Here is a 23,371-nt window from a genome sequence, read left to right on the forward strand (position 1 = left end):
GTTTGAAGTATTGCTTTTATTGCAATGCACTTTTCTGCTACAAAGTGAAACTCAATAAAATGCAGGGCAACAGAAAATGCAGAGATCCTCAGCACATGGAATAATGTGGCAATAAAACCCAACTATAAAGTTAAATAATTTACCATAAATATCTAAAGCTCTTGAATTATTCCCTACATTAACTGCCTATGTTTAAAATGATCTTTGCATTCACTATGTCACAGATGGCAACATCAGACAAGAGCGTCCTTGACAAAATCTAGCTGTAATTATTCCTTCCACAGCTGCAGTTATTTTAATGCCTTTTCCGTTGAACTGAAAGGGATGCACACATTTTATAAATAAGGGCTTTTAGCCAGTTTGACAATGAAGCGTTTGAAATGTACAGAAAACCCCCCACCAACTTTCCTTACATTCTGAAACCTAGACAAGCGCCTGCACACAAACACATGCAGACACAGAGTAGCAAGAAACTATTCTAGAGCAACATTTAGCAATTAAAGCTAAAGTGATACTGACTGTAATGGCATTAGAGGGTTGTTACCAGTGGCTTTCTGAGTGGCAGAGACACAGTCTAATAATTGCTCTTATTTTGGTGACCAGCTGAAGAGTTATGCCTGTGCTTAGAAGTTGCCCTTAGAAGTCTGCTGGAGACTGACTTACAGGAGAAAAGTAGTGCTTAAATGGGCTCCAGGCGAGACTGCTCAGAGTATTCAGCTGAAATCAGAGGGTTATTTTTAATTGCTTCATTATCACTGAGATAAGTGAAGCCCTTGTTAAAGAATAAACTCACCCACCACAAGCATGACTGATGGGCTTCCAGCTTGGTAATAGTTACAGTGCACTATATTCCCAAAGCCTGTCAACTGCACATGTGTCATCTCTGGCCTAAGAAGTCTGAGTCAGAGGATGTGTACGAGAATCTAATCCGGAGTCACCTCCCCACTCCTAGACACACGCTGCACCTAGAATTATTATTTGTATCACAGTGGCACCTAGAGGACACAGCTATGAGCAGGGTCCACTGTGCACATGCACAGGAAGCGAGAGTCGCTGCTCCAGAGAGTTTACCATCGAAATGAGCGGGAAGCACAACCAGGGTAAATTGACTTGCTGAAGATCATCCAGCGGAGCTGGGGATAGAACTTCCGTCTCCCCGCCCAATACCTATCCCCTAGACCGCACTGTCCCCCATCTTCTTAGAGACTCCCTTAGAGTATGTACATCAACCAGCTTGTGAGTAGGTAATGCTGGGTACCACTTTACTCCACAGCTGGTTCTATTCATGTTAATGGGATTACTCATGCAGTGAGGTGCTATTCAGCATGAGTGAGGGCCCTTTGGCTCTCTGAGACTCACCCTCTTTGCACATTTTGTCTCTGAGTCAAGGTACTCCATCCTTCTCTGAGCCTTTGCACTGAAGGAAGCTTTGCCTCTCCTGGGATACCATGTTTAAAAATAACTTCAGGAAGCTCTGCAAGCACTCAGCACTATGCAGCCTTTATTTCCCTGCCTCATGTAAGCCTTTTGTGGCTTTAACCAGGTTATCAAGGCTCCTTCAGAATGGGTGTCTATGTCCATGTCCTTGATAGGCTAGTCTTTAAGGAACTGATTGTTCACAGCTGGGGCTTTAATCGCGCTTCTAGAGATGCCACAGGAAGCATGCAAGGCTATTCTGAGCAGAAGTTACACTACATGCATGCTAGTCACTTTGGTCCTGGTGGATGATGAAGCCAGTACCGCACCCCGAACAAGCTGTTTCTCAGATCACATGAATGCTGACTCAGGATTGTAAAAATGCCGTTTGTTGACTTGAGAGATCATCCCATGATTTAGGACCTGGAGTGCTCTATCAGTCTGTATTTACATGACTATCTGAATACAAATTAGAGCCGTGACAATAAAGATACAATAGAAAACATTCTAAAAGTAGGCTTGGTGGATTAGATTATCTGTAAATGTTGGTAAACATCAATTTCATGATACACACACACACACATACCAATGAAAAAATATTTCCATTGACAATAATCAAAATTTACAGATAGGCAATGTAAGAAAAATGCTGCCTGAGAATTTATTAGAGAAAAAAATCCAGTGATCTAGACTTTAGAATTAGGCTTGTTACAAATGAGCTAGCGAATGAATAGCGAAAATAAGTAGGATTTGATTTAAGGATATTTACTTCCTATATTCTGAAATGTGATGTTGACAATTTGTATTTTAATGGTTTATAAAGCTTTAACTTTTTGAACCTCAATGTCTACTATTTAATAACTATCTGACGCCACCTATAATTCCCACAACTGTGAAAAATTACACCAGTAAAAATTTAAAAAGCTTAAAAATAAACATCGATATCTGACAAAATTATTTAAAAAAATTGAATTCTGCCAACCCTCTCTAAAATCAATTGCCATTTTTTTAAAAATGGCAAGAATAGCAGACAAGTCCTGGGGTAGTTTCTATGCCCTTATATACTTCAAAATTGCAAACTCTGTTATTTAAGGTGCATTTCCAAACCTGCATGGCCCAAACTTAGGTTCCTAACTCCATCTTTAGGTACCTAAATAAAAGTGGTCCTTGCACCTGGAGCTCCCCTCGAAGTCTGTGTGATCTCTGGGTGCCGAGCATCTCTGAAATCCAGCCACTTTCGTTTAGGTGCCGGTAGATGGATGAAGAACTTGACGTTAGGATCCTAAAATTAGGGCACTTCTGAGAATCAACCCCAAGAACCCAAGGGACTTAAAAGCAGAATTCCCATTGACCTTCAATGGGACTTGTGCTTCTAAACCCATTAGGCACCTTTGAAAATCTCCCCCCTCAATTCATATGTTAGGCTTCTGAATAAATGGCCTGATTTTTAAAACGACTGAGTGCCCAGCAGCTCTAGTTCAGTCCAAAAGGGTAATGTTTTCTAAAACATCCAAGTGACATAGGAACCTAATTGAAAGTGACTCGGGCACTTTTGGAAATTTTACCCAGAGTGGGCTGCTCTTTTCAGTTACAAAGAAGGCTAACTTTAGGATCCTAATTTTGAAAATCTCAGGCCTAGAATTAGAAATCAATGAAGTTCAATCCCCTTTAAGTGGAGCCCTTTCACACCAGGTTTCAGCTCAATGTGAACACAGCGGTGACACAACCTAAAAGATTGCAGTACCGGGCGGTACTTTAAACAAAACAAATACAATTCAAAGAATGGGGGCTCAACTGAAGGATTTTCAAAGTGGAATTCCTAGCAAGCTTTGGCACCCAAAGAAGACATCATGGTCCCAGATGCTCACAAACTAGAGAGGGCGGATTAATGAAGGTTATTGTTGGGGAAGCCTGGCTTTCACGGATAACACTGAAAGGCACCAGCCCTCAAAGTGTTCGGTGCCACACAATAACAGATTGTGTGCAGTTAGCCTTAGCAAACAAATGTGCTCTCTCTTACATAAGATTACGGAGCATCCATCACTAGCCAGCATTAAATAATAGAAAACACAAGTGTGCATAATTAGCAGCACATGAAATCTAAACAATGAAACGGCAGCTGTGTTTTATGGGGGCTGGGGTAAAGTGTTTCCATTTTTTTCCCTTCAAAGCACTTTTCCCCCCCATCTTTTACTCTTCTCCCTAAACAAGTTGCTATTCTCCAGCCAATGGATGTCTTTGAGCTCAGACAATCCGGCACTCGGCTACATCACTTTGGGAAAGTGGTTTTGTAATTGAAGCTAACGTTTTGCCTTGTTTCTCTCTCAAATCTCTGCAGCCCTCACTTTGCTGGGCTAAAGGAGTGCAGCCGTTTTGACTTCCCACTCCCAGGACTAGAAAAGGCTCTTCTGCCAAGATCTACGCTGAGCCTCTGATTAGATTTAGACTGTAAATGAAATGTAACTGTAGCGCTGAAATGGGGAAAACAGGATTTTTACAAGATACTGTATGCATTATGGTAATGGGCTGCTCAGAAACCACTGCTTGCCGTACAATCCTCTGCAAAATCCAAGGAGCTGCTACATCACAGAGCTGTGCTTATTTTTATTTGCCTACCAAAGGAAAGAAGGACATCCATTGCCTTTTGGAAAACTGACACTGCATTTGTAAATCCATTTGGTTTGTTCTGCAATTCACGACCACTGAGCAACCGCAACAAACAGAGGTATCCAGATACGGACTTGGGAAAGCAGTCTGTGCCGTGTTAGACCTGGGAATGGCACATAGACCATTTCACAGGGCCCTGTTTAGGGGATCACTTCTGAGACAGGTTGCTGCAGTCCAAGTAAGTCCTTTCCTCTCTGCATCAAAGTTCCCCTCAGTTACCCCAGTGCCACTGCAATGCAGTGACTTCAGAGGGATTACCCTGGGGGGACATATGTTTTATTTGCCCTGGCAAGTTCCTTTGCTCCCCAGAACAGTTTTGTGGAGCGTGATGAGTAGCTCATTAGACAAAAAATCAGGTTAAAAATGTCACTTTTCCCACCTTGTTGTTCTTTGTTATTATTACAGTATTGCCGAGAGGCCCCAGCCAAGGTCCAGGCTCCATTGTGCCGGGTGCTGCACGTATACAACGTAAGAGAGTCTCTGCCTGGTAGAGTGTGTGACCTAAATAAATGGGACAGACTAACAATGGGGAGAAAGGGAGTATTGTTAGCCCCATTTTACAGCTGGAGGGACTGATGCTCAGAGAGATCCAATGGCCACTGAAGTCAGTGGGAGTCTTTCCATTCAATTCAATGGGCTTTGGATCAGACTCTTTAACCTCTCCATGCACCGGTTCCCCCAGCTGTAACATGGGAATAGGAGTTCTCCCGAAGTGCCAGGCCCATGGTCACACAGGGAGTCTGTCTCAGAGCTGGGAAGTGAACTCAGATCTCCTGGATCCCAGCCCAGTGCCTTAACCCTCTCACTTTCCCCCCAAAAAGTATTTATATAAACAAATGGCTGTATTTTAAACATGCAAATAAATTTCTTGGAGTGTCTGTCATGGAGTCTCTCTCTCCCCCGACTCTCCCCCCGGTGCCTGAATTTTGAATCTCAGGCTGAAAATCAACAAAGAAGCGTCACTAACATGAATTAAAAACTCTGGTGCATTGTGAGACTAAGAGCCTCATGTGAAAGCGTTTGCCATTTTAAAACGTGCTCACATTAAATTAAAGGTTAAAGAAGAAAAGTCCCCTGGAGCAGCTGGCCTCACACATGTGCCCCCCAGGGTCCCATTCAGCCTGTCCGCGGAAGGCTGGCAGAAGACACAGTAATCATGCAAAGGTCCCATTGGTATAATCATTAACTGAAGGAGCGACCTGTGCCGAGTGCTGCCCAGCAGCCGGGACTGGAGATGGTGATGCGGGTTCAGTAGTCTCAAGTCTCCCCCATTTGACATGCAGGATTTTGGCCCTGATTCCAACCTCCTCTGGGGCCCCTTTGCACCCATTACTACTGGCACAAAGGGCTGCACAGCTGTGCGAGAACCCCTTTGGGAAATGGCCTTGCCCACCCTCCGATCAGAGCCTCAGCACAGCAGCACGCCCAGGGCGCTGACCCACCCTAACCCTGACAAGCACCGGAGTCTGCGCCCAGGGCCGGCTCCAGGCACCAGCTTACCAAGCAGGTGCTTGGGGCAGCCACTTCGGAGAGGGGCGGCACGTCCAGCTGTTGGGCGGCAATTCGGGGGACGGTCCCTCACTCCTGCTCGGAGCGAAGGACCTCCCGCCAAATTACCGCCGCAGATCGCGATCGCGGCTTTTTTTTGTTTGTTTGTTTGTTTTTGTTTGGCTGCTTGGGGCAGCCAAAACCCTGGAGCCGGCCCTGTCTGCACCACACCTGGGGACCTCTAGAATTTGGAAGGTGTAAAGAAGCAGGAAGCACCCCTGGCCACCCCCTCCATCCCCAGTTCCTCATCTGAGTTCAGCTCTCCCAGAACCAAACACTGGGCCTGAGTAGCTTCCTGCTGAGGACAATGCGAGCACACATTCTCATCAGATACGCCAGAGTTGTGTCGACTGGAAGAAAATCTCCCTGTAATATCACAGCACAAAAGCCCAAAGCCCTGATTAAAAACCAAGCCGTAATGTAGTAATACATTAGATAGATGCTGCCTCGGTACGATAGTAACAAACGTGCAGCGCGGTAGAGATAGATCAGGGGGATCTGACTAGAAAGGTAAATGCTCTGGAGCTTATTATAGTCACCTTTTTAATTAAGTGTCTCAAATAGGGATTTAATTGGGATATAATAGAAGACACTATTGTATGTTAGTTAAATACCAAGGGATTATTAAGAGCATATTTTTAAGGTTTTATAGCCCTGCGTCTAGTACGCAGTTGTTCAATCTCAGTAAATACCCCTGAAAATCGAAATTAAATATGCAGTTAAGTATATTTAAGGCACTTGATTCTCAAAATGCCTGTAGCCAAAGCGTCTTGGGGTGTAAACTCAATGTCTCCCTGGTTTAACAGGTGGCTACCGAAGGTAGTTGTATGGCCTCCACCACCGTAGGATCTGAGCCCCTCAATATGTTTAATGTATTTGTTCTCACACCACCTCATCCGGTAGGACAGTGCCATTATCCCCATTATACAGACAGGGAAGTAAAGCACTGAGGGTATGTCTACACAGCCCACAGCTGCAAGCCTCTCAGCTCCGAGCCTCTCAGCTCAGGTCCACAGACTCGAGCTTGCAGGGCGCATGAGGCAGCAAGGGCTGGAGCTCAGGGCTGAAGCCTAGAGAGGGGGGCGCGTCAGAGCCCCAGCTCTGGCCCATGCCACAGCTTAAAAGCACTGTCTACACGGCTGTTTTTAGCACAGTAGCATGAGCCCAAGTCTGTCGACCTGGGCTGGCAGGCTGGCTGCTGCAGGTTGCCACATGCTGTGTAGATGCACTGAGAGAGACTAAGTGACTTGCCCAAGGTCCCAGGGAATCTGTGGCAGAGCTGCGAGTGGAATCCAGGAAAGGTCGGAAAGTACTTTTAAATAAAGTCACGTTTAGAAGGAAAGAGGGACATACAAAGCAGAGACAGCAGGAACAAATTGTAACATTACTCTGACAGAAAACTCCATTGACTAATTAATCCTCTGTTGGTTCTAGCAAAGGCATTAGCTATTGATACACCAGTGGCCCAGAATTCCTCCCAAATTTAATGAACACTTAGAAGCATTTGTCTCTTGCATTCAGCAAACCACAAGGAGCCCACGACCCCAGGAAGGGGGTGGGATTAGCTGAGCTGCCATCAGGTTCTGGACTTCCAGAAAGGCAGCTCTCGCTTGCATCTCAGCTGGGAGGGGTTTTGCAAGGTGGCACTTGGAGAACAACAAGCAGAATGGATGCTGGTAACCATGACAATGAATAATTTAGGAACCACTTAACCTTTCTATTAAGGTTGATCTGAGCTGCCTGCTGTTTACTGAAACCATGGGCTTATTTCAGAGTGATCGTCCTGCCCTGGAAATCCCCCACCCCCACTGATGGCGTAAGGCTGGCTGCATTTGCTACCCAGAGACCTATGTCTCCCACAAGGATGGGCCCAGTTCAGAGAGGAAAACAATGAGAGGGCTCTGCAAAGGCAGGGGCAAGCCAATGGGGAAGATTTTGATACATGCCCTTCCTAGTCCATGAAGGAAAGAGTATGTGCCTGACAGCTCATTCGGCTCAAATGGGCATGTGCCCCCTTGTCCTGTTCAGGATGGAGTCCCACAAAATACACCAAGGAAGGGGACCAAATTACACTCTCTCATTACAGCTGGAATAGGGTAGGAATTGTGCTAGGTGAAAGTCATTGGCAGGGAGGGGCAGTTTGCAGAGATTACAGAACTAGGGCTGATCCCTAGTCATGGAACAGGGGGTACCCAAGATTCTCTCCCAATCCACCCACCCCGTCTCCTATGCCATGCGAGCTGCAATCGATGTGTGCATGCATGCGCTAGAGGAAGTCTGGATGGAGATTCCCAATCAGACAGGAGGATGGAGGCATCTGTGACAGGTTGCAAGCAGAGCTGTGAGAAAGGGAAAGCTCTCCCAAGGCTCCCAAGTCCTCCCCGCCCATCACTTGATGCAATTCACACACCATCTTCCAGGGCTGGGCAGCATAGTGCATGTAACCCGATACTCAATGCATGTTACATTCAACAGAGGATGCATTTATGTGACAGCAGGAATTGAACCAGGAGCATTGGCAGCTAAAAGCTTGGATCTGTAAAGCCTGGTTTGTATAGCATGAGCTGAGTTGCGTTGCTGGGGCTGGAACAAGCACAGACAGGTGGCATAACGCACACACTGACCAGTGGGCTACAGTCACACTAACAAGCACTGATAGAGCCTTCTGAGCTGGGCCTGCGTAGAACTGACGCCCTGTGACTGGAATAATCCATTCCAAGAATCCAGGCAATTCAAGGGGAAAAATGCAAATAGTTTTCAGTTTCTGCTGGGAGGGAAAGCAGAGACTAAAAGCCTTTAAATTCTAGCACACGCATCTCTCTGACTCCTCCTAAATGGTACTGCCCATCATTTACATGCGCTCTCTTCTGTATGAAAAGATCCACAGGTAATTTCAAAGGGCATTCTATTATTAACTTATATTTGTCTGTGACATGCATAATTATGTCTGGGAGATTGCCACCATGTCGCACCTCTACAAACAATTTAATGGAAAATTCAATTTGCAGAAATACAGTAAATGTGACATTTCGGGGGGAGCTCACCCGGAGCTATTTTGCTTGCCAGACTCGCTCCCATCACGGCTGAGAAGGGAGCGCCTGAGCCGTTCAGCCGAAAGGGGAAGATTAGGGAAAGCCAGCTGAGCTTAGAATCCAGGGCTGCTTTGGGCAGCCTTTTCACACGCTTTCTGTTCTTTGCAAAATTGCATGCAAGCTGGCAGCAAGAGCTGCAGGTTTCTGGGGCCAGCTTTTAGCGTGGCAGGCCCCAGTGGAGTGAGGGCCCGTGAGGAAGGGTCAGGCCCTCCAAACGCTCTTGTATGTAACCAGAAGTGACGTAAAGCAGGCGAGACACGGTCCCAACCCACGGGCTCCACTTCAGGACACATCCTGTTCTAGTCTCATTAGATTCCAATTCCCATCGCTTTAGTCTGTCGGCTCCCACAAACTCCTCCAATGCTTTGTCTCCGCCCTGGACGCTGACCCTGTGTTCTCGCCAGATAAGCTGACTCCATTCTTGACTTTCCTAATTATTATTTATTTGTATTACAGCAGCGTCTTGAGCCCTCGTGCTAGGCACTGTTCAGTCACATAGTAAGAGACCGTCCCTGCCCCGGACCTCTTAGTCTAAGTAGATCAGAGAGATGAAGGGTGGGAATAGTATAAGGTTGTTATGCCCGCAGTATGGATGGACAAAGATAGACTAAGGGATTTTCTCAGGGCCGCGTGGGGATTCAGATGTAGACCTAGGACTTGAACGAGATCACCTGAGCCCCAGTCTAGCGTATTGACCTCATGCCCGACCCTCCTCCTGTCATTGCTCTCTTCTATTCATAGGTCATGATTTCCTTGCCCTGCTTCAGGTTCTCAGCACCTCTGCAGGGCAACTCCCCCAAGGGCCCAATCCAAAGTGCCACGGCCCAGCCATGCAGCCAAATGCATCATCCAACAGAGAAGTGCAGAAATGTGAGACTTTTAGGTTCCATCTTGAGCTAACAAGAAAACAGCACCAAGTCTTATGACCGCATTCAAAAGCCAGCCAGAGAAAAAGCCATTGCTGGACTTTCCAAAGTTTCTTCTATCCCTTCATTAAAAAAATTAATCAGCCCAGCGAATCTGCTCAGCTGCATTATTTGGCAAGTAATGTTAGTAAAGAAACTCAGAAATCTGACCCTGCAGCATCCAGTAATGCTGTAAAATTAATGAGAAAGTGTTTAGGAACATGAATAATCAGTGTTCTCCATTAGAGTCACTAAGCAGCAGTTATTGCTGCTTAAGGAAAAACTGCACACACGCCCCCAGCTATCATCCCTTTGAAATGAGTCATTGCTAATGTCCAGTTTTTGTCAATTGAAAGCCCAGAGCGGTTAACCCTTTAACATACTGATTGTTCTCCATAATAATGACTGATTTAGAAGTAATTATTGCTATTATAAATGGAATATAATGGTATATATCAGCCATAAAAATGTGAAAAAAACTCTCAAGTAGCATGGGCTGCAGAGGAAAAATCGTTAGTTCCCTAGTGAGTTTACAAGTAATTTGCAACCAATAAAAATGCAAAACCACATTTTGTTGGGTAATAATCATAAATAATCCTTGGGCAAGAAATTTTTCCAAGACTCACAAGTCCACTCCCTTGATGGCGAGGTTTATTACCCTGGTTTCTCTGTGTTTCCTTTCAAAATGCAGCTGTCGTAACAATTTATGAATTACAGTCCTATTGGCATAAACATTCATTATTCATATGGAAATAGGTTTCCCACCAACACTCACAAGGCACAAAAAGCCATCTAGCCACACAAAGTGACCTTAATAATAATGCAGTCAAAAAATATATATCAAACCAGTGGGCAAACACTAAATATAGATGGTCAAACTGTTTGGGTGGGGGAGGGGAAATAACCCAAGCCAAATCTATTTGAGAGGCAGGTAGGTGTATTTTATGCTGTGTAGCCAACATGGCATTGTTTTAAAATGATTACTAGTCTCGTCCAAACTGAAGTGACCTTCTGAGTTATTTAAAATACAAGGAAACCTACTAACTGCTTTGCTTCCCAACACCAGCTACAGGGGAGCGATGCACAGAAAAGCCAGAGGGAAGGAGGCACTTGAGGTCAGACATTTTAGTGGTTTTGGTGAGAATTAATTTGTTTAAAAATAGCAAAGACCTCTGGCCATTTCAGGCATGATAGCAACTCTGCCATGCATGTGTGCAAAGGACTGCACCCTCTCAAAAAACAACACTGGCCTCTTGAAACTCACATCAAGGTCAAAATGAAAGGTGTATTTGCGAGGAATTTTACAACTGAAAGCTGGCCAAATAAACCTGTTATAGTGCTAGCGCAGCCCATCAGCCTGCCTTTCAGCCCCACTGAGTCCCTCCTGTCTGTTACAGAACATCTTGTCTAATTCCTGTTCTTTACCTTGGGGCCAGAGCCCTGGAGGGTTCCCACAGATAACACTCCCACTGAAGAGATGTGCGTTTCCTCTGCATGAGCAGTGCAGGGTTTCAGTTGGCCTGCTTGCTAAATATGTCTGGTAATAATTAATGGATTTTTCTCACCCCTCTCTATTTCTAAGAGTGAGATTGATCCTACTTAGAGTGAGTTGAAAAATTTTGTGAATTATTTTGGAAACTGTTCACAAAAATGTCTCTGCTGTTTTTCAACCAACTAGAGCAGTCAAGGGCTTTTTTGAAAATTTAAAATTTCAATACATTTCTTGTGAAACTTTTTCCTGCAATTTCTAAAAAGCCCAGTTTTCTCCCATATATTATATGCTGTGCCCCAGGAACTATGTCTCAACATTAAACATGTTATATGTTTAGATGCCAGAATAACAGGCACTTACTTCAGTGCCAAGGATAGATAACTTGATAGATAATTTAATACATGTACAGAATGGGGCCAAAATGGATACATGGTGCCCCTTTTAGAGTGGTCTACATTAGGGAACTTTTCACTGATGTACTTACACTGATGCATTATATGGCCACAAACCATTAGTGCAGATGCATGTGGATTTATACAAAACCCTTGTTAATTACCCTTTCTGCACTGGTGCAGTACACTCTGTTAAGTTACCCACTTTGCACTAGTGCAACACACTCTAGTAAATTACTGATTTTGCACTACTACAGCACATCCACATTAGGTGTTTGGATTGGTGTAGCTCCAACAAAGGAGGAACTGCAGATAAGCCCTTTTTCCTGCGGATTCCCATCAAGCGTCATGCCAGAGAATTCACTTGGGTAAAAGGGCTGGCTGTTCCCACCCCACCCCAGCCCCTGAAACCAGGGCCTTGCACAGTGACAGCCCCTAGCATCAGAGCTCATGAAAACTGAAGATCATAGCCAGGGATACTGGAGGATTGTCATTTACTACTGTCCATGGTGCTGACCAGTCCTACTGCTTATCAAAACCAGCGCTCTATTGTACAGGTTGGTAGAGTGATTAGAGACATTGCTTTGTATTAGTGATCTCCTGAAGAAAAATGATCTCATATATTATGCATTGTCATCTCCATTCTTTGCACTCACAGCATTGATAACTGACACTGCAATAATTAGCCCAGTTCTTGCCCATGTTAGTTGCTTGTCTTTTGAGAAAATAGCGATACTGTATCAACATGGCTACTTTTAAGACTATTCTACTTGGCCTGCATCTATGAACAAAAATCTTGACCAGCTGCTAAGAAAGCAAATGGATCCAATTTATTCTTTCAACAGGAAAAAGGAGAGATTGCCTGAGACTTAAACTATATTAATTTCGTCTCTCTACTTTTGAGGCGTGAGGTTGACGAATAGAGTTTGGGTAATTTGCAAAATGAGGATTTGAGTGGATGGCATTTGGGGAATTATAGTGGAAGCAAAGTGAGGCTAATATTTAAGCAAGACTAAATGGCAAACCACATCTGCCAAGACTTAAATCCCAACAACTGTCATGTGGCTTTCCTGTGGCTCATTTGTGTGGCTCAGCTGTTGTCTCAAGCATGAAGGGAAAAAGTGTCAGATTCTTGGAGAAAAAGAGAGAGAAATTTAATTAGGTTAGAATTGCCTCCAAAAAGTTCTAAAATTAAATGTGAATTCATAATGTAAAGCATTATGGATAATGATATGCAAATCGGGTTGGGTTAGAGATTTTACTATGCTATTGCTCTCCCTCTAATTGGGAGAAATAGATCCAGCCCCAGACGCCTCAGCAGTCAAAATGTAAAATAGTATCGCAGAAAAGAAAGTATTTCAAGTTCCTCCACTCCAAACTCAAATAACCAACATTACATTAATATTTAAAAAGTAAAACAAATATTGAGCTTATTTTAACTAATCATCAACCAAACAGTATATAAATTAATGGGCATGTGTACAAAACCAATGTTGCCTAATGAGAAACATCATTGGGAAAGAATTCCACGGAGGACAGAGGAATGCTGAGATGAGAGATTCTGTTTGGGATTTTTATTTATAATTCCCCTTAATTTAAAGGTCAAGTGAGATCTGACAGTTCATCAACTACATCTTCATCTGAGATCCTAATCCCGTTTGGATGACGTTCATCCCAAGCAGAGGGTCGGCAAAAATCATAATTTGAGTGTTTACATGGTACTAAAGAGGTTCATAGGTTTGGTTCTGGCCCCCTGCCCTGGGGTGAATTTTACCTTTCTGAGACATTATGGTCCTTTCCATTGCAATGAACTATGATGTCACAAGCAGAGGATTCAGCTTCAGGTGCGGGATAAGCACCGGAATACTAAAAGAAACAAAACATCCTATTTCCATTCAAATATTTATGGGCTAATTTTTGGAGCCTTCCTCAAGCAAAATGCCCACTGATCTCATCTGGAGTTTTGTCAAACTAAGCCCTGCAGGATTTAGTCTTACAGAAATAAATTATGTTGGAAGGGGAATACAGAAAATATGGTGGAGGGAATTAAACTGGCCTCTACTTTCCCTGTGAGGCACAAATGGGTCTTTGAGGATATGGAGTGCCACTAGCAGGATGTGTGTGCATGCAAGGGAGACTGGGGGATATCATATGCAGCCAACACATAATTCATAAAGCTTCAAAGTTTCTAAGAACAGGGAACATCTTTAACAGATTTGAAGAATTAATATGAAGAATGAAACGTTGCTGACCATAGAGAGCAGATTTCACTTGCATTTAAATACACTACAGCTCTACAGTGCCTTTAAAGGGACTCTCATGGCAGGAGGAGAGGGTTTTGAATAATTATTGTGATTTGTATTATGGTAGTTCCTAGGAGCCCCAGGCATAGCACAATGGCAACTTGATCTAGGTGTTCTACAGACACCGAACACAGAGATGGTCCCTGCCCCAATGAGCTTACATGATACCAGCTGGCTGGAGCCCACCAAGGAGCTGCAGGAAGTGCTGTTGGTGACTATGGAGATGTTGTTCTCTCCTCCCCGTTCACCATACAATTGAGGCAGTGTCTTAGCCAGGTGCTAGGGGGCTCTGTATATGATGAAGTCCTTTGGATTAAACATAAATTTGAGGCCTTGCCCACTTGGGCTCATTAAATCCACCTAGCTTGATTGCAAGCACTTGAAAGCAGAATTCATTCAGGTCCCCCAAGAGGGCAATATTCTTGCAAGTGTTTCTAAACCAACTCCAACCCCAAGCCCAGCTGACGTCAGCCGCTTTTGTGTCCTCATGCACTGCTTCCACAGTGTCTCCTCCTCCTGCTTGGATTTAGAACTGGCCATCTTGCCCTTTCCATCAGTGGGCTTGTTTTTTGAAGCCTATAGAAATATACAGGGAAAAGGAGAAGCACTCAAGCCTTTACCAAGCATTGGGTTGGCCACTGTTCCCACACTGATTTCATTGGGCAATAATATAGTGTCCTGCTGCCCAGACAGGAGTGAGAGTTTAGGGGCATTAGAGCAATGAACACACAGCTTCAGAAATCTTCATGCTCTACACATGTGCGCTGGCCTGCAGGGTTCCAGGAGACTCATTTTCTACCTGAGTCCCTGATGCATTCATCTCGCTTTGCTGGAAGGGGTTACGTCCTGTGTGTGTTTGCACAAGAGTTGGGGAGATACTCAGGAAATAGCATATATAGTATTTTCCCCTCTTAAAAGACATAAAATGGGATTCATGGACTGGCATCCTCTATTGCATGTACGTACCCTTTTCAGAAAGGAATCTTTGTCAGTAACACTCCTGAGCTAATGGGTCCTGAACTATGCCCCTGAAATTACCTTGCCACCCTCAGACCATCCAGCACTGGAAGGCTCAGAGTTTAACAAATCATCCAACCCATCTGAAGCACTAAGGATGGAAGAGAGGAATAATGGTCCAGTGGTTAGACAGCTAGCCTGGGCCGCAGCAGCCCTGGGTTAAATTCCCTGCTCTGCCACAGACTTCCTGGGGGATCCTGGGCAAGTCCCGTAAGGCAAGATTTACAAAGGTATTTTGGAGCCTAAAGATGCAGATAGTTGCCTAGTGGGATTACACAAGCATCTAAGTAGGTTAAGCACCTAACTCCCATTGATTTCAATCTTTAGGTGCCTAAATACCTTTGTAAATCTGTCCCATAGTCTCTCAGTGCCTCAATTTCCCATCTGTACAACGGGATAGCAACATTGCCCGGATTCAGAGGAGGTGGTGAGGATAAACATGAGGTGTTCGGTTACTATAGTTCTGGAGGCCTTTTGAATCCCTATGGTAGATGGTATCCTGCCCCTGTTGAAGCCAATGGGAGTTTTGTCAATTGGCCAAGTTTTCACCTGAAAAGTCGACCTAGGCTTAGAGTGCGCTATTCTCTTGGAATACCCAGACTTCTACTTCACTTGTCCCCTCTAAGCAGAGTGCATTCTCCTGGGTGAGGCTTTTAATTATGGGTGTGAAAAATGAATATTTGTTTGTCCCTCTGCCTGAGGATGTTGGAAAATTAAAAAGTGGCAATTCTGCTGGGTTTTCAAATTAAAAAAAAGGTGCAAAAGAGAACAAAATACACATCCCGTGGATGGGTCCAATCTGCTGCAGGGAGTTTCGCTCTACGGAGAGCGTCTACTTTTAAGTTTTAATCAGGTTCTGACAAGAAAGAAGAATGTTTCCAATTGCATTTGGCAAAAATAAATACTAGACTGTGCCAGTAATTCTTAGCATTTATATAGTGCTTTGCATTTTTCAAGGCACTCTATGAATTTGAGTTCATCCCCAAAGGAGTGGAACGCGAGAGGCTGTGTGGCTCAGTGCAGTGGGCGCTGGCTTGGTAGTCAGCAGACCTGGGTTGTTCTATTCCTGGCTCTGACCCGCCGTTGGACCTTGGACAAGTCCTTTCCTCTGGCTTGCCTATTTAGACTGCAAGTTCTTTCGGGGCAAGGACTCTCTTACTACGCCCAACACAATGGTGCCTCAAATCCCCACAGTTGTGCAAATAAACAATCAAGCCCTCTTGGGAGGTAGTGTCCCTGTTTTGTTAGTAAGAAAACGGAGACACAAGGGATGTTAAGTGCCTTGCCCAAGGACACCTACCAGGTGAGTGGCAGAGGTGGGATTAGAAACGAGAAATCCGTACGTGTGGGCCAGTGTTCAGTTCACTGCACTAGAACATGCTGTCTCTGCGCTCAGCCATGCAAACGACCTGGTCCCCTCGCACTGCATGGAATCTGGTGCAAATGAACGTATGCAACTGCAAAGCCATTGCTGTTCAGCCAGCTCTCAAAGCAGGCAGAAATAAGTGTGGCCTCCAGCAATGAAGAAGCATAGATGAAACCCAGGCTCCAGAGGGTTTTCTAACGGGCATGAACTAGAATCCCAGCTGCAGACAAGCTTGAACTTGAGGAGCATTTGCATCCTACCTCCATTCTGATCAAACCCACCCCTCGGTTCTTCCCTTCCCCTCTTTCTTTGCAAGCTTCACTCTTTTTGCCTCTTCCCATGGTTCATTCTCTTGATTCCCCCTTTCCTTAGACACAGGGAACCAGGCTGTCTTTATCCATAAAAGTCCTAGGAGGCCTCTCCTGCTAAAGAAGCAGGTCAGTTCCTGTCCACTGACTGCAATCACAGGCTTAGGCAAGACCTAGTCACCCCCTAAGTGGTGTGGAATTGTGGTAGCCCTTCTGCACAGGGGTGCATTCTACGCACTCTGAGCACATGGCATAGCAGACCCTCTGCAGAACAGGATAAGATGCCAGGGCAGAGGACACCAGTCAGGCAAAGAAAAATGTAACTGGCCCAGAATGCAAAGCAGATTCAGAGAGTGCAACTGAGTGACCTGGAGCATGAGTTACACCAAATATCTTCTCTCTCCATAAACAGGAACGACCCCTGGGGATGGTAATCTGCCTAGATTTATCTGCGTACCTTCCTGTGTACCCTTCTGTGTTTAAGAATGTCTCGCTGCCCTTTGCATTATAGCATTGCCCTTTATATTCATACTGCATAAACCTCTCCTGCCCTGTAAAACTTGTAAGGCATAATATAACATCGTGATGTTCCTTTATGCACCATAAACAAAACCCATAGGGGGAAAAAAGGAATAATATGAAAATGAAAACTTCATTTGCCCTGACAAAGATACACCAAGACACACAGGACAAACACACACACACACACTCACAGGCTAGATTGATTATCTGGCATTGATGGATTGCTTCAAAGTATTAGGTAGATAAGGAAATTGATTATTCAATAAATCATTGTCTACACTAAGAATCCAGTGGGTTTTTTTAAAAAAGAGAAGGAGAAAAATATTACAAATCTGTCCTGGGGCTTGTCTACACTTGAAATGCTACAGCGGCACTGCTGCAGTGTGTTCTCCAATCAGCATCGGGAATTACCTCCTCAAGGTCAGTGAAAGAATTCCTCCGTTGACCTTGCATTGTCTACACCAGGAATTAGGTTGGCTTAACTATGCCGCTTCCCTGAGTGACATAGCTGGGCCGTCCTCTGTGCTGTTGGAGCTGTGTTGGTCCCAGGATATGAGAGAGACAAGGTAGGTGAGGCAATATCTTTTATGGGACCAACTTCTGTTAATGGAAGGTACAAGTTTTTGAGCTACACAGAGCTCTCCTTCAGATCTGGGGAAGGAAGTCACTGTCTTAGGCAGGCAAGGAAAAGCCTCAGCTTATAAGGTTAATCGTTATGTATCTTTTGCTCCGTGTCCAATGGATGAATACCACCTTGGATCTCTGCCGTGTTAAGTCACCTTCCTGAAGCTGTGTGGCCAGCGGAGGCGTTTCAGGCACCTGTGTGGCAGGTGCCTGGTTACACAGATGCTGCTCTGTCATTGCACAGGAAGGGCGTCAGAGTCCCGGAGGCTGGAACCCGGGGTCTCTAGTCAGGACTCCGTGCTGCAGCACTTCCCAGCCTCAGAGGCCTGGTCCAGCCCAGGGAGGTCAGAGAAGAGCAATGAGGACACCCAAAGCTGCGTGGCCCCAGGTCTATCCTGCTTCCCGCAGCAACTGTGACACTGCAGAGGGCCTAATCCGCAGCCCATTGAAGCCAATGGAGAGCCCTGGATGCCTCCTGGGAAGGATTGCATGGCAGAGGCCCCAGGCTCTCACAGGACTCAGCGAGGAGAATGTACTTGGCCTGGGCACCGACGAGCCCCGAATGACAGCCCACCCAGGGGCACGTAGCCCTGCAACAAGGAATGGGGGCAGGGCAGCGAACAGCAAGAGCAGCAGCGAAAAAAGGCTCAGCAAATCGGTACCAGGAACTACAGCATTTGGCCACCTCTCAAGTCTCCAGGTCACATCCCATCCCCCTTAAAGCCAAGGGAAGAATCTCGGTTGACTTCAGGCCCAGCCCAGGAATTGGCCCAGTTCTACCCATCTTGGCTGTGACTGAAAACAATTGCCATGTGTGGTCTGCTCTGGTGCCCTGTGTGAAATGAGATTGTGGTCCCCTCAGCCCAGTTCTTCAAGGCTGTCACTGTCCCAACTAGCTGCCTTGTTTGAAGCCTCCGCAGAACAGCAGAGGGAAGAACAGATGAAGGACACAATGGCCATGGACACTAAACTCTTTTATTCCCAGGGTGGTCCCCTGGTGAGGCCACACCTGGAGTACTGTGTCCAGTTTTCGGGCCCCCCACTACAGAAGGGATGTGGACAAATTGGAGAGAGTCCAGCGGAGGGCAACAAAAATGATTAGGGGGCTGGGGCACATGACTTATGAAGAGAGGCGGAGGGAACTGGGGTTATTTAATCTGCAGAAGAGAAGAGTGAGGGGGGATTTGATAGCTGCTTTCAACTACCTGAGGGGGGGTTCCAAAGAGGATGTAGCTCGGCTGTTCTCAGTGGTGGCAGATGACAGAACAAGGAGCAATGGTCTCAAGTTGCAGTGGGGGAGGTCTAGGTTGGATATTAGGAAACACTATTTCACTAGGAGGATGGTGAAGCACTGAAATGGGTGACCTAGGGAGGTGGTGGAATCTCCATCCTTAGAGGTTCTTAAGGCCCGGCTTGACAAAGCCCTGGCTGGGATGATTTAGTTGGGGTTGGTCCTGCTTTGAGCAGGGGATTGGACTAGATGACCTCCTGAGGTCTCTTCCAACCCTAATATTCTATGATTCTACAGGTCATGCTGTAGATACTGGAAGAGGGAGAAGGCATGGGGTGAGCCTATAAGAGAATGTCTGAGGCTGTACTGTCATGGGGGTAATTATTCCTTCATTCTCCTGTGGAACTCCTTGCCAGAGGATGTTGTGAAGGCCAAGACTATAACAGGGTTCAAAAAAGAACTAGGTAAGTTCAAGGAGGATAGGTCCATCAATAGCTACTAGCCAGGATGGACAGGGATGTTGTCCCTAGCCTCTGTTTGCCAGAAGCTGGGAATGGGCGACAGGTGATGGATCATTTGATGATTACCTCTTCTGTTCATTCCCTCTGGGGCACCTGGTATTGGCCATTGTCAGAAGACAGGATAGTGGGCTAGATGGACCTTTGATCTGACCCAATATGGCCGTTCTTATGTTCTCCACAGCAGAGAATATGGAACCTTTCACCTGCACACATATTAGAATATTAACCAAAAAACTTCTTTCAGTGTCTTGCTGCATTTTCCAAAATGCTCTCAAGTTACATACTAGATACAGATAGTTCTAGAAACAAGAATAGATTTCTTTTGGTTTAATATTCATTGGAGGAGTTACCAGCCTGTCTTTCTACAGGGCATATAAGGGGTGAATAATTTATCCCCACGTGAGACTTGAACCAAAGACATTCAGATTTCACAGTAGCGCCTGTGCAACTTACAAGAGAAGCTTTTTCTGGCAGTGGGGAGACTTACATCTCCCCTTTCAAATACCACAGAGAGAGGCACATGTTGCCCTTGTCTGGCAGAGTTAAAAGCCAAATTTTCAAAAGGCCAGTTTCCCTTTTGCAAGGACAGTTTTACACCAGCAATGGAGAGAAATCAGTCAGCTAGAGCGGAAAGTTACTCTGTTTTGCACCTGAGATTCATTTTGCAAATGCAACAATGCAGGTGCAAATTTTCCATGTGCAACATGCACTTGCAGAAAGAGAGGCTGGGCCTCAGCCTTTTTGAAAATCGACTCTGAAATCCTTTGCTGAACATGTGCTGTGAGCATTCCTTCCATTCATCAGCAAATCGGCCCAGTTTATAACGTACTACTTCTGTTACAGCCATTGGAAAAATTACATAAGATACATACCCAAACAGCTGTAGTTTCTAGCAGGGGAAGTTTCTATTTCACAACCAGATGGTGGATTTTAAAACTACTACTCTGACTTACTTCTGAGTGTTCTGAATTTACTGCAAAAAGTAACCGACAAGTCTAACGCTCAATCCCAACAGACACTATAACTCAGCTAAATTTGTGGGTTGTTCCATATTTTACTTACTGTTTCATTGTAAGAGACATGTAAGAAATGACAGTCATTTAACAACTTGCAACAGACGTTTGTTCTCTCATCGTGCTGCACTCTTGGGGCTTTAAAAGGGTTTGGGTTTTGTTCTACAACTGGCGTTTTTAGAATGACACATTCCTGTGTGTATCAGTACTGGCTGGCTCAAAGGGCTGGGCCTTTCATCTCTAAGTCCCATGTTTGATACAGGCCATGCTGTAGTGAGCAAATGTCATTACCACCCAAGGACCAGCCAATACCCCAATACAGTCTCAATCCAGTTCTTATTGGACATCACAAACCACCATCATGGCATGAATTGACATTCTTATATTCAGGCTGAGCAGTTATCCAGGACTGAAGGCTCATTCCGGCTGATCAGTCTCAACAAGCATTTGCGATGTGCCTGGCACCACTGTACATCAGGAAACTGGACAGCCCTAAAGGTGGTTCATCCAGGCATGCTCGGTAGTTAGATCCCATAGCGCTGAGTGGAATATACATCCCAGATTCAGGAAAGCACATAAGCAAATGCTTGAAATTAGATAAGTACATAAGTTCCATTGATTTCCAGTGGGTTGAGCATGTGTTAAAATGGGGATGTTTTCCTGAATCAGAGCTTAAATAACTAGAAGAGAAGATTTCAGAGTAGCAGCCGTGTTAGTCTGTATCCGCAAAAAGAACAGGAGTACTTGTGGCACCTTAGAGACTAACAAATTTATTTGAGCATAAGCTTTCGTGGGCTACATCCCACTTCTTCGGATGCATAGAAGAGAAGAGAAGCGAATAAAGCTAAAGTATGTTGCCCGCAGGCAGAGACACCACACCATCCCCCTCTGCGGGAGCTGGACCTGTTCTGAGAGTGCGCAGAGGGCCTCTGTCTCCAGGGTCAATAACCTGGCACTTTTCACTAGCAATAAATTAACTTCTACAAATATTTCTCACCCCCACCTAATCCAAGATGCAAATATCCCATGTTTGGTGCTGGGGTGAATCAGTCTGGCGCAGGCAGGCAGGAGACAGCCTCTACCCACAAAACTTTTTAAAGGGGCCTATTTTTATTTTGGGGGGGTTGTTCGGTGGTTGGTTTGTTTTTGTTTCAAGTGTTCATTGTGATACCAAATCATCACAGCAGAGATAAAATTGAATTAATGCATCTCAAGAGAAAAGCATCCGCCTCTTTGGAGCTGATACAACAGCTGGTTTGACAAACCTTCCTGTTTGTTAGACCATAAAAAAAAGACGCAAGTTTGTAATAAGTAATGGCCTAGATTCTTTTCCTGATCTAATGAGCTGGAGTGTACTGCACTGCTGCCAGACAGTGACATCTTCTTTCCCCCATAAAGGAGTTACATGACGATGATCCTCATAAACCACTAGGAATACAAACAAGGAGAGGCTGTGTGAAGCCCATTTGGCTTTGCCCTCTCTAATTTCACATAGCATTTCTTCAAGCAAGTTATTCTGAACTAGTGATATCGCAGCTGTGCCCAGATGCCCCAGGTGGGATCAGGGCCCCATTGTTCTAGGGGCTGTAGGAGCACATTGGAAAACATGGTCCCTGCTCTAAAATGGTCACACTCTAGGAATATTCTTCAGTCTCCATTTTTTAGCCCTGTGCTGGGTCCAGCATCTGCCCCACTGAGTTTCCTTCAGACCTGTATATTGTTATCTAGATAACCAGGTGACTGGAGCCTTATGAATCTGTGGGTTAGATTCCTCAGTGAATCGCCAATAAATCCTCCCCATCTAGATCTCAAAGTGAAAAAAGTAGACTGAGGGCCTGCCACTGTCTAAATCAGTGGGGACAAGAGCAGGGGCTAGATTCTGAGCTGTGGCTCTCAGGAGACACGGCCCAGCAGAGTTGGGGGCTAAAGGAACTTTAACCACCTCTGGGCCTGGTGGAGGGGGGTGACCGGAGCCCCCGGGGCTGCTGTCCTTTACACCTGCTTTAGACAACCAGAATAGACAAAGTGCAAAGCACCCTGGCTGTAGGGTTGCCAGCCCTCCAGGATTGGCCTGGAGTCTCCTGGAATCAGCATCGATCTCCCAGTGACTATTGAAAGCAATCCAGGAGATTTTAATGGGATATTTTAAGAAAATGACATGATGTCATGTTGGGGGAAAAAATCTCCCAGAATAGCTTCAGTCAGAGTTGGCAACCCTACATGGCTCTATCCCTTCTCAGCTCCAACTACCCACCTCCTGTCCCCAGCCACACGCTTCCCCTGGGGGCTAACATAGAGCCATTCACACCATCATTACACTGGCTGGGGGAGCATTCCCCAGGGCTATCCCTGCCAGCCAGCTGCCCCCTTGATGCTCCGGGAGTAAAGGGAACGAATCATAACTGGGAACCAGAGTCCAGGTTTCTCCAGCTTTTCTGTGTAACAAAGATCGTTGCAGCTTTTCTCAGTTGTGCTGCCCCTTCACCTTAGCTCGCGTGGTCTTTTCAACTCTGCAGTCACTTTACAGTCGGCTCTTTTATAATGCCAGACGACGTCGCCTCCCACTCATTGGGACCCTCTATTCAGGCAGCCAGGAATCTTGTATCTTCCTCCTTTTCTTTTACTTTAGCTCGATTAAGCATTGTGCCAACGGCTTCAGAATTTCATCCACCACTCCCCCAGGAGCCCTCTCCAGTTCATTATTTTAAACTGTATCACCACCAGGGGGACATTCTCTTCCCATGCTTTTGCCCATAGCCTCATTACCTGACAGTTCTCTGAACAGAACTGCATAAACCTCTCATCTGCCCTGTGCTCAGAGTCTCCCCAGCCCTTTTTTTAACATTCTCAGCAAGTTTTATTCCCCCCTCCCTCCCTCCCCTCAGCTGAGCACCCCCCTGCCAGGTGCCCTGATTCCCATGGGATGGTAGAAAGCAATTCAATAAAGCTCAGTA

The 23,371-nt window shown here is 45.4% G+C and overlaps 1 protein-coding gene across 2 annotated transcripts in view; it reads right to left on the reverse strand.

Moving 5' to 3' along the window:
* GRIK3 (glutamate ionotropic receptor kainate type subunit 3) overlaps positions 1-23,371 on the reverse strand; it is a 223,905-nt gene that overhangs the window by 190,450 nt on the left and 10,084 nt on the right. The gene's annotated exons all lie outside the window — the stretch shown is intronic.

Source organism: Terrapene carolina, unplaced genomic scaffold, assembly GCF_002925995.2.
Source record: "Terrapene carolina triunguis isolate 2854851 unplaced genomic scaffold, T_m_triunguis-2.0 Scaffold236, whole genome shotgun sequence".
In the NCBI taxonomy this organism is placed as follows: Eukaryota; Metazoa; Chordata; order Testudines; family Emydidae; genus Terrapene; species Terrapene triunguis.